Source organism: Pundamilia nyererei, unplaced genomic scaffold, assembly GCF_000239375.1.
Source record: "Pundamilia nyererei isolate P.nyererei 1_Seehausen unplaced genomic scaffold, PunNye1.0 scaffold00029, whole genome shotgun sequence".
Classification (NCBI taxonomy): domain Eukaryota; kingdom Metazoa; phylum Chordata; class Actinopteri; order Cichliformes; family Cichlidae; genus Pundamilia; species Pundamilia nyererei.
In genome coordinates, this window is record NW_005187430.1 from 1,110,266 (window position 1) to 1,121,305 (window position 11,040).

At 37.7% G+C, this 11,040-nt stretch overlaps 1 protein-coding gene across 1 annotated transcript in view; it reads right to left on the reverse strand.

Moving 5' to 3' along the window:
• The window catches only part of npas3 (neuronal PAS domain protein 3), a 206,630-nt gene that overhangs the window by 174,609 nt on the left and 20,981 nt on the right, over positions 1-11,040 (reverse strand). The window lies entirely within an intron of this gene.

Sequence of the window (11,040 nt, forward strand, 5' to 3'; positions counted from 1 at the left end):
GTGTGTGTGTGTGTGTGTGTGTGTGTGTGTGTGTGTGTGTGTGTGTGTGTGTGTGTGTGTGTGTGTGTGTGTGTGAGAGAGAGAGAGAGAGTTCATCCAGAACAGCAAAAGAACAGAAAACAACAGACTGAAACGAGGCTGTGAGCCACAACCCAGTATTTACCTGACACTAAAGACAATCTTTACATCCAACACACAATCTGAAAGGGTCTCTATACCAACCATCATATATGTGAGTGCTGTAATACTAAGAAAGCAATTTAAGAGAATGATTACCTTCACCTGTGAGGCGTTTCCAGATATCACAGATCACATAAGAATATATCCCTGCCCTTGTTGTTTGAAATGAACTATTAAATCAATCCACACATTTGACTCTCCAAGTTCAGTTTTCACTTTAGTTATAAGAGGGGAACATTTACCGTAGATTGCATAAATATATATTATTTATAGCTCTTTTCAAAACCATGATGTCTTCATCTGATGAATTAAATGTACAACATAGTTTTGGCAGGAGGCAGAGGTTTTGGCTGCTGGTGTTCAATGATTTCATTCAGTTCCAGGAAGTAAAAAGTGAAGCTTAAAATAGTTCCAGACGGTTCAATGTCACAACTTTTATAGCAGAGGGGATTCGGTGCCAGAGCAGCTTTTACTGTTCAACTGCAGTGATGGAGGACAAGTGGTGAAGGAATAAAAGTAGGACTCAGAATGTATAACAAAAAAAAGATGGAAGGTAATGTGGGGAAAGAAAGCACAAACAGCTTATAGTAGCAGAAAGGGGAAAGAAGGGATTCAGAGGAGGCTGATCTGGAGAAGATGAGCAAAGGGAGACCAAATTTGCGAAAGGTTTACCTTGAAAATAAGAGGAGCAGATGAAAAGAAGAGGAGGCATGGTAGTCCATCAGGATAAAACTGGGTCATAACAGAGGATGGTTGAATGTAAGAACAAATTGGCAAAGGGAATTAAAGAGGGACTGACAGAAAGTGAAGATTGACAGAAGGAGGTAAAGACATAGTTCTAGGTGAAGAAGACATGGTGGACAAAGAGAAAGGGAAAAGGCTGGAGGGTAGGAAAGGAAGAAAGATGAGTGCCAGAGAGTCATTTTTAGAGTTGGCTTGATTCCCAGGAGAGGAAACGCCGAGAAGGTCGAAACCACAATCTGACAAAAGGAGTCAGCCAACAAATGAACTAATAAAAGAATATAAGAATAAATCAAGACATTGATTTTTCTTTTTTACATCATCGGTGTGGTTTCTTGCTCACAGGTGAAGTCATCATCAATCATCAACCTATTTCTCTATGAGGAGAAAGTGTCCCAGCATGTTTGGTAGCATATGGTGCACTGTGGCTATGGAATACTTAAGCCACCTGCTGTGCAACACTAAATCTACTTAAAGACCCGTCTTTGACCAACTTTATCTTTAAGGCTGTTTTTCTTATCACTCGTTTCCTGTAGAGTCTTTAATAATTTCACTGGGCATTATTAGTAAGGCTACATTCACACTGCAGGCGAAAGCGCATCAAATCCGACTTTTTTGACCCTATGCGACCCATATCCGATCATGGTATGACAGTGTGAACAGCACAAATCCGATATTTTCAAATCTGACCTGGGTCACTTTCGTATGTGGTACTGAATCCGATACATATCCGATGTTTTAGAAAGCGACTGATGTTTGAATGGTCATGTCGCATGAAACCCGTCTTTTACGTCACTGACACAAGACAGACGCCAATTATCAGCGCCGGAGAAGCGCCTGAGAAGACATCGTGAACGCTTCCTGGCCATCCAGTGTAGATGTCAGTGAAACTGTTGGGAAGACAGCGTTGGAGAAACGTGAACATTTTATTTGTACTGTATAATCTGCAGATTCCTACAGAAATCTGCAACTATCCTTTGAAGCACCACTCCTCTAAAACAGCAATAAGGATCATTATTAGGACATATGTGAATAACACAATAGCTTTATAACTTAAAGCAAAATTGGTAAACGTAAAGTCCGAAACAAGTCTTTATATTAAGGGCCATCAGTCAAACAATCTGGTCTGGGTCTGAACAGAGCGAGTTGTGTGTGACGTCTTCTTTTGCACATGCGGGCCGCTTTGAGGGTTCACACTAGAGCACGTTTGCTGTCACACAGCAGACAAAAAAAATCGGATTTGATCAAAAAATCAAAATTGAGCATTAAGACCTGCAGTGTGAATGTTGCCTTAGGGTTCATTGTAAAGACGTAGAAAACTTACTAGAAAATCCAGTTCTTGACCCTCAAAACGTCAAAGACCGACTCTCTGGTTGACGCCAAAAAGCCTTTATAGAATGGATCTTCTTTTCTTTCTGCTGTACAAAAAATAACCCCTGGTCTACCATATTAAAATGGTCACAGTATCAGTATGACCACTCAACAAAAGAGGTAAGAGGCACTCTAAAAACAGGTAAAATTTCAGCACTTTACCCTTTAGGTTTTAGTGGAGTAATAAGAACAGAAGTGGACTGCAAAGAGAACTGCTTGGTTCATCCACTGTTTTATGTGCTTTGACCCTTACCACCTGTGTAGAGTGTCCTTTTGGGACAGGCTGAACGGGGTGGGTGGGGGGGGTATTTCCTGAGAGTTTCTATCAGCTGAGAGTACTCCTCTCTTGAGCAGAATGCTCTTCACTGTAGCGCTGAGTGGACATTTAACCTCCCCACTCCAGCCTCAACAGTTTTGCACAGAGAGTAATAAGATGGATATTATCACTACATTGAGGAGAGACGAGTACTGAGAGAAAGACTGGTGGAGAGAGTGGGAGATACGATGACAAAATGATGCCGTCAAGTAGATCGGATGGCGATAACGAGTAGGGCAGAGAGAAACGGTTTTATGGAGATTATCACTGATTTTGGACTACGCTTACTCTCTCACTCCCAAATATTCAAATGTGCTCTTTTTTCACCGTCACTCTCTCACCCAGTGTTTTTGGCTGAGAAACACAAAGAAGAAGGTGTTGCCGCTTGAAGCGCAGCATCTTGTGATCCAAACAACATCACAGATGAACTCAGTCACTCAGTCGCCTTTGATTCCAGCTTTTCTACAATCTGTTGCCAGTTTCCTGGAGAGGTCTTGTTTTTCTACATTGGCTTTGTTGCACCGGCACTGTTGGCAACTGAATGATCAGAGTAAGTAAAACAAAAAAAAACACTAAGCACCTGCAATGTATTCTAATGAGCAGTGGGAAGCTGTCAGAGAACCAGCAACCAAGGAGGGGTTTTGTGTGACAAAATAAACACTGTGTTTTTCTAATCATATTCATCTTCCAAGTTACTGAAAACACTGCAAGTCTGCTCGAGATTGACATGGTCATCATGACATCACCCATGGGGTGGCTGTAGATCAGGAGGTTGAGCAGGTCATCTACTTATCAGAAATTTGGTGGGTCAGTCACTTGCCGCTCCAGTGTGCATCACAAAGTATCCTTCGACAAGATACTAGCCCCAAATTGCTCTCCGATGCATTTTTTGGAAAACGCATAGAAAAGAAGTTCCTGTATGAAGGAGTAAATATCCTCAGGTAGAGTAGAAAACCATTATAAAACCTGTCCAGTTACAATTTGCTAGTAATGCAGTTTTATGTATAGTGAAGTAGTATGTATAGTGTTTTACTGCTACTTTTAGGAAAGGAACCATTCTAAAAAATCCATCCAGCATTCGTCACCGTCAGCAAATAGTAAAAATATTAATGATCATCATGAATAAATCATGAAACAGTATTTTTTAATCTTGTCAAATTTATCTTCTTAAATGGTGATGGAAGATTGAGGGGAGTTTTCTGGTTTCTGCTTGCCTTTCTGTAAAAGTCACCGCTGGATATGTCAACATGTGCTCAGATTGACCCTCCTAGTTGTGTCTAAAATAATATTTAGGACAACAACATAGCCGTCATATTTTAAAACCAGTTTTTAGTTGTTGTTTTTTTTTCATTCAATAGATTTATAACTGTAATTTTAGTGAGTATACATTCAAAACATGGAAATTCAACCGCAGCACAAAAGATCTCATCTATGTTATGTCTGTTTTCCTTCTCATGCCATCCGCCTCTACTTCTTTCCTTCCTCTTTCTCACTTTCTGGATTTTCCTCCCTGTAACACTCTGTTTTACAATTCATTCCCCTTTCTTCCACATCCCTTTGCACCTTCATATCTGCAAAGAGTGTAATCACCTGTGGACTCTCATGCTTAACTAAACTGAGCATACACACACATACACGCACACACACTTTTCTGCAGGTGGCGGTGTGTGACGTTGACTAATGTGATGCTGGTTGAGACATGTTGGCGTTAATCGATTAGCGCCGCAGCTTGACAGCGTGACTGCACACACACACACTCATAGCGCTGCCGTGAAATCAAGGAAATGGAGAGAAAAAGACTTTGGAAATAGGAAAGAAATATATAGAAAAGATTTGAGGACACAAAATATGTTTCGGCAAAGAACATGCAGAAGACATTGTGAGGACAGGTAAAGTTACAGAGTGCGTATCTGTTTTGCTGTAAATGGAGCCAATATCTGCTGCCTGCATCACACTGAGATAAAACTTAAATAAGTAAATAATACACAAAACCATTTTTAGCACAACAGCATCTGATCTGTGTCACTGCTTCATATCAGAATAACACAAAAGAATTGATCAACTGATACTGAAGTAGGGAACATCCTAAACTGACCATTAATGATTCATTAAACTGCCATGATAACATGTTCACCACTTCTTCAAAGTCTCTCAAAGAAAATAAATAATTTTTTTTGGGCTTTTTTTAAAGGATTTTTAACACTTCGTGGGGACAGTGTTCATTCAGAAAAATGCAATCAGTAAAATTCACTTCAGTCTATCAAGTTTTTTTGCTGATATTTTGTAGTTTGTCAGTGGGCAGCAAAATTATTCATCTCCCAGCACTATAGCTTTTGGGAAACTCACCTTGCCAGAGTTTAGATAGAGGGAATGACATCATGCTTCTATGTTTACCTGCGATGAAGCACGGCATGCGAAATGCCGTAAAACGAGTCAAATATTACTTTAGAACCACAATTCGCTGTGTGTTTGTGCGTCTGCACCAATGCAACAGATGGTTACCCACCAGGAAGCATCATTAAAGAGACACTGAGTGGTTTTGATTAAACAGCGAGTGTCATTAACAACACTGTATTTCATAATGTCATTAATGAAGGCCATGTTTCAGGAAGACATACAAAAGCTGCAACAACTGCAGATAACTCCTGTTTTAATCTTGCCATAGAGCTCCTTTATAAACCTAAAGGTCATACCAGGAATGAGGCAGGTCCAGATCTTTCAACAACGCAGACAAGAAACACAAATATAGAACTATTACTTTCTTCAACCAAGAATACAAATACAGAAACAGAAGATTTCCCTCAGATAACTTTCCCATATGGAAAAGAAATAGTAAAAAATTATATGTGATTACAATTGAAAGTGGCCACTTTCTCATTACTTTCATATATTGTTTTAGTAAGTATCCAAAACATGCAAGTGTCATTATATAATTTGTTCAAGGGATCTTATATCTGTTTTCACTCTTATATGCTTTTCATACAAGTTTCACACAAGACAGATACAAACTTTATAAGATTTATATTTATCTTTTCCATTGAGCAAGGATGCAGAATTTCATATATAAACCAAAATGTAGTTCAGTTGTTGGCCAAAGAGATCGAACTTCAAACCATTCTACTTTACCACTTTATGGAGATGCTCCATTTTTCCAACAATAATGCCCCATTAAACACAGTAGAGATCTTATTTGATTAGCAGTTAATTATTTTATCTGAGATACATCTTTAAGAAAGAAATGTTCAATCTTTCTTTTAATCTTGAGGCAAAAATCATTTTCATAAGTCTCCTCTCTGTTTGCCACAACTAAAGGAAAGAAGAAAAGGTAATTTTGGCAGGGATGAAAATAATTACATTATTTGCAACTTCACATACTTATAGGGACCCCAGATTTTTTTTTGTATGAGTGAATGCAGGAATAAATCAAAATTAAATTGATAAAATAACACTGTATTTTCTGGCATCACCCACCATTTAAACGCAGATCCACTAATAAATTGAATTGCTTGTGACGCATTATTTTTGATGGTTGGTCAGATTGCCTCAGTCTGTGCTTATTTAAAGCTGATTGAAAAGACTCCCAGAAACAAATCTGTAGGCAAACAGCAGCATCTAAAACGGTACGTGTATGGCACAGTACAGTCTGCCATGGTTTGTTTTGTAGAAGGCAAGAGAAGATGAAAAAAATGACTGGGTAATCTAAATGTTGGAGTACTGTGTGGCTTCCAAGATGCTGTATTGGCTGCCGTCTACTCTGATAAACTGCATGTTATTAAACCATCCATTGTCATGCTAAATGCCCATTTTTGGCCTTGATATCCTATGTGCTTTGGTCACGCTGCCATATCACTGAAATGTGAATATAGAATAAAAGAAACAAAGGAATAAAAGAACTTTGCATTTAAAGAAAAGGGTGATGGCAAACAGGCAAACATTCACTTAAACCCTGCAAATTAATTAAAAAAACAATACGAATCTGTTTGAAACCCAAGTGTGTGCATGTGTGTGTGTGTATCTGCTTTTCTGCTTTTGTCGATGTGTGTTTTTGTGTGATAAACTATCTGGTACAGTACAACTATGATGTATGGCTCTCATCCCCACACTGAGACACAGCACTGATAGGACACACAAATACACACTGGTTCAGAACTGATGCAGAAGCTTGATAACACTGCAATAAACTCTCTCACACACAGAAAGTTACAAAGTACAATCATAGTGTATGTGTGTGTCGGGCAGGTTGTGGAGGAAGAGAAAGAGAGGGAGAACAAAACAGAAAAGTTTCACTTCAAACAGAAGCCTTGATGTTGATATCATTTAATAACATGAGGTATTGCACAAACATACACAGAGTCACAAAGCTCTCATTAGTCTTAACCGCAATGCTATCAGTTTGTACGTGTTTGTGTGCGTGTGTGTGTGTGTGTGTGTATGGAGATGAGAATCAACACACAAACAGAGGAAATAGAAGAATGTAACTGAGGCAGTAAATGATGAGAACATTAGTCTTCTGACCTGCCACAGCATAGAGATCCCAGAGAACACAGTGAGAATTGCAGTCAGTGCTTCTCTTCTCTGAACCCCCGTCAGTTTTTATGTATTGAAATGTGTCAGTGTCGCGCTGACGGCATGTATGCATCAGTGTATGTAGGACAGTAACAATGCTGTTGAGTGATGCAATACTGTGAAGACAATAAGAAATGCTACACCTCATATTTTTACTCGACTCATCAGAGTTTTAACTGAAAGATTTGCTTTTAAATGTAGGGAAAAACAAAATGCAACAATCAGAAAAAGAACATTTTTGCATCTTTTGGGGTATGATGTTTCTTTCCAACCATGACATGCTGGAGCATTAATAGTGAAATTCACTCTGTAGGTTTAGACTAAAGTTCTTCTAGAAGCAAGTCTCACCATTTGACAGCAAACTATAACCCTCTGAGGTCTGAGTCATCATCGAGGATCACTCTACCTCTAACTGCAGACTTGTTTTTGGCAAGTTTTGGCAAACAGGGAAAGGAGAAAATAATCTTACTAACTGACACGCATAAAAAGATATTTACATTTTTCTAATAAAAAAGTTTTTATTTGTCCAAAATATGGGGTTTGGGTTGCCACCTATGAAGAACTATAGACCTCAGGGTTAAACACCTTTGGGCATTTATTAGGACAATTATTCTGAAGTATTATCTAAATTAAATTTAAAAAAAAGGCATTTTAGGGAATCATTGGTCAATCCAAAAAATAATAATAATAATCACAGAATTTGCCACAGAAGGAAGAAAAACAGCCATATTTGCAGTTGAAGAATTCAGGATTATTTGAGTGTCGTGTCTCTCTCCTATAATCTATGGTTAGAACCTAAATGTCACAGAACCAAAACCACAGATCACAGTGCGCCTGCATAAAAATTCATGACGATGGTCAATTACTTTACTCTGACATGCGCCCAATCGATGAATAAGGACATTTGCACTTGAATTAAATTGTTTTTCATTTCATCCTGAAAATCATATGGAAATCATGCTAAAACCCTGGTAAGCTGTAGAAAAGCTGCTCTAAATAAAAATTGATTAATCGATTATAGATGAATGTATGAATAATGTGTAAGACACACAGATTATGTTGTACTGTGGCTAGTTTTCTACAATTACATAAGCATGATAGGCAACTGTGGCAAACACTGACTTACACACTGAAAGAAATGTCAAAATAATGTAACACTTCTAAAAATGCATCCCATGTATCAGTCTCCAAACTGTGACCTAACAATGTTAGCATAGAAAACAAAGAGTAGTAGTCACATGAGTTGTTCCATAAGCTATCTAGTCCAGATCATGGACTTCATACTTTATACCAGGTTCAGACACACCTGAAAATGAATGATACTAAACAAAACACACATAAAGTCTTCAAACAACTTATGTTATGGCTTCTACACACAGTGTAATTTTAGCATTCAAAAAAATTTACTGCAAGCCCCACTGTGCTGTATGACAAGGATCTAATGAACATGTACATCAGTTTGATGCATGTAGACTGTACCATACTAAAACCCAATAAACTGGGACCAAAACATACGGATGTCAATCTTCTTTCTTCTTCCCATGTGTCCAAGTTTTTTGCCAAGTTTTGTTGCGCCACTGTCCTACCATAAAAAGGTAGGAGCACGGTGTTGGAGCCATGACCAAAGATGGTGGCAAGACTCTTTCACATTACGCATGTTTCATCTGGGACAGTCTCAAATTCGACAGGATATACCTGGCATAGGCATCCATTTTCGGACAGAGTAAAAACAGTAAGAACTATAAATGATGATCCTAGACAACTCTGCCAGTCATGTGAGTTTAAGCTCTGGATAAAGAGACTTGTAGGATGTCAGCCATTCAGGTAAAGTTGTTAACCAGCACTGCTGTCACAGCTAGAGATATGCAATATGTTGAAAAAGACTAACAGTTTGAAATTTGTTCCAGTTTGATCTGATCAATCATCACATCCAAGTGATATTCATAATCACGTCAACAGTTGTCCCCAGTTTCCTTGAACCACAAAAAACCACTATTGCAATTACAGAACCTAAAATTTGTCATTTTGGTCATTTGTCTTTTTTTTTTACAACGTAATTCAAACAGAAGTTGAACACAAGGTGTTTAATGAAAGAATCCATTTTCTTACAAATTGACTCGTTCCACCGTGGTGAGAGATTAACAGGTCAGCAATGCACCATAATTAGCACAATATAGTATATCATCTTTTCAGAGCTCTTATTTGCACTTAAACTAATGAATTAAAAATTCCAAGTTGAGAGAATAAATCTCTACAGGGAACAGCAAATTGAGTCAAAGTAGGAAACACTGGCAGAAAACATTCACATCAGATAGGCTTTCAAAAAAGCACAGCTACCATATTTACCCCCTTCCTCTGATTCAGCCGAGACTAAACACTGCTACTTAAAAAAAATATGAAAGTCCTTCTGATCAACAGCCTCATCAAAGTCAATTTAGCTTGTGTTTTTTTTCTCTTTAAAATTATTTTTTTTTAAATCAATTACTAAGCGAACAGATCAAACAGTCTGAGTGACAGGCAGTCGCCAACAAATTAATCAGCGTCCTGAGGGACAGATGGCTTTGAAATGAACTTTCTCTGCTTTAAGCCTCAAAGCAACATTTTTTTCATCTTCACTACAATGACATACAACAGAAGAGTTATAGTGCTGTGGTTAGAAAACAACAGCTGCAATTAGTTCAGCAGCAGCTTGTCTTTGGTTTGAAAATGAAGACATAAAGCAAGGACGGAGTGGAGGAAGAGATGAGGGATATGTGAAAGGAGCCAGGGGTAGGACGTAGTATCAGAATTAAGGAAGCAAAAACAGATGGATGAAAAGCAGGAATACAATAGACACTGAAAAAACAAAGGGAAAGGAAGAACACTCGAAAGAAATATTCGAAAAAAAACCTAAAAGGACAAAAAAGAAGAGTGTTAGAAACCGGCTAAATCAACTAAAGTCAGGGAATGAAGGAAAAGAAAGGAAAAAGAAGGAAAGAAGGATGGGAAACGGACGACTTAAGCTTGCTTCACTAGGAAAGTTATTTCTGCAATAGTAATTTCAGTCACTGTAATTATTTTCCAATTCAGCAGATGCATCATTCAAAGGACCTGGCCTACCTGTAAGCATACAGGGTTCTTTGAAGACTGCAAAGGCCAGCAGTGAAAAGGCTATTCAAAGAGTATTCATGCTAATTAGCTGGGTGCTAGCTATAGCTAGGTAAAGCCTAATGGCGTGCTAATCAGAGATATTACTAAATGACACTGTATACATCTGTATATAATCGGGATGGAAAAAAACTAGAGGGAATGTCAAAGAAAGAGAACTAAGATAGCAGCAAAGAGGAGACAAAAACAAAGTGGGAAATTTACTAGCATAAGGAATGAAATTACATTTAATTATAACAAAACAGTAGAAGTATTAAAAAAAACACTGAAGTGCCAAAGTTATCATTTGTATTATTACTTTGTATTTAATTATATCTTATAATGACTATAGTGTTTGTATGTATACATGTCTCTAAGTATCTCCTCCATGGTCCAGTCTAAATCAATTAGTATCAAAAGAATTATTAAGATCTGTTGTTTTAAAATTATTATTAACACTAAATTAAGATTTGCATTGGAATTTTGTTCAACTTGCTACTAAATACAAAAATGAAGAATTTGTGCAAAAACCTCTGTGCTTCCACACTAATGTGTGCAAACATTACAACTTACCGATTTAGCAGGAGATACAATAATTATTTCCTCCACAACAATTAAATATACATTTAGATATGTTGCTTAATTGTTAACAATGATTATACTATAACATTAACCTAATCTTAAATTGCTAAAGATCAAACATTTTATACCACCCATGGTTTAGAGCTTTTCCACTATAT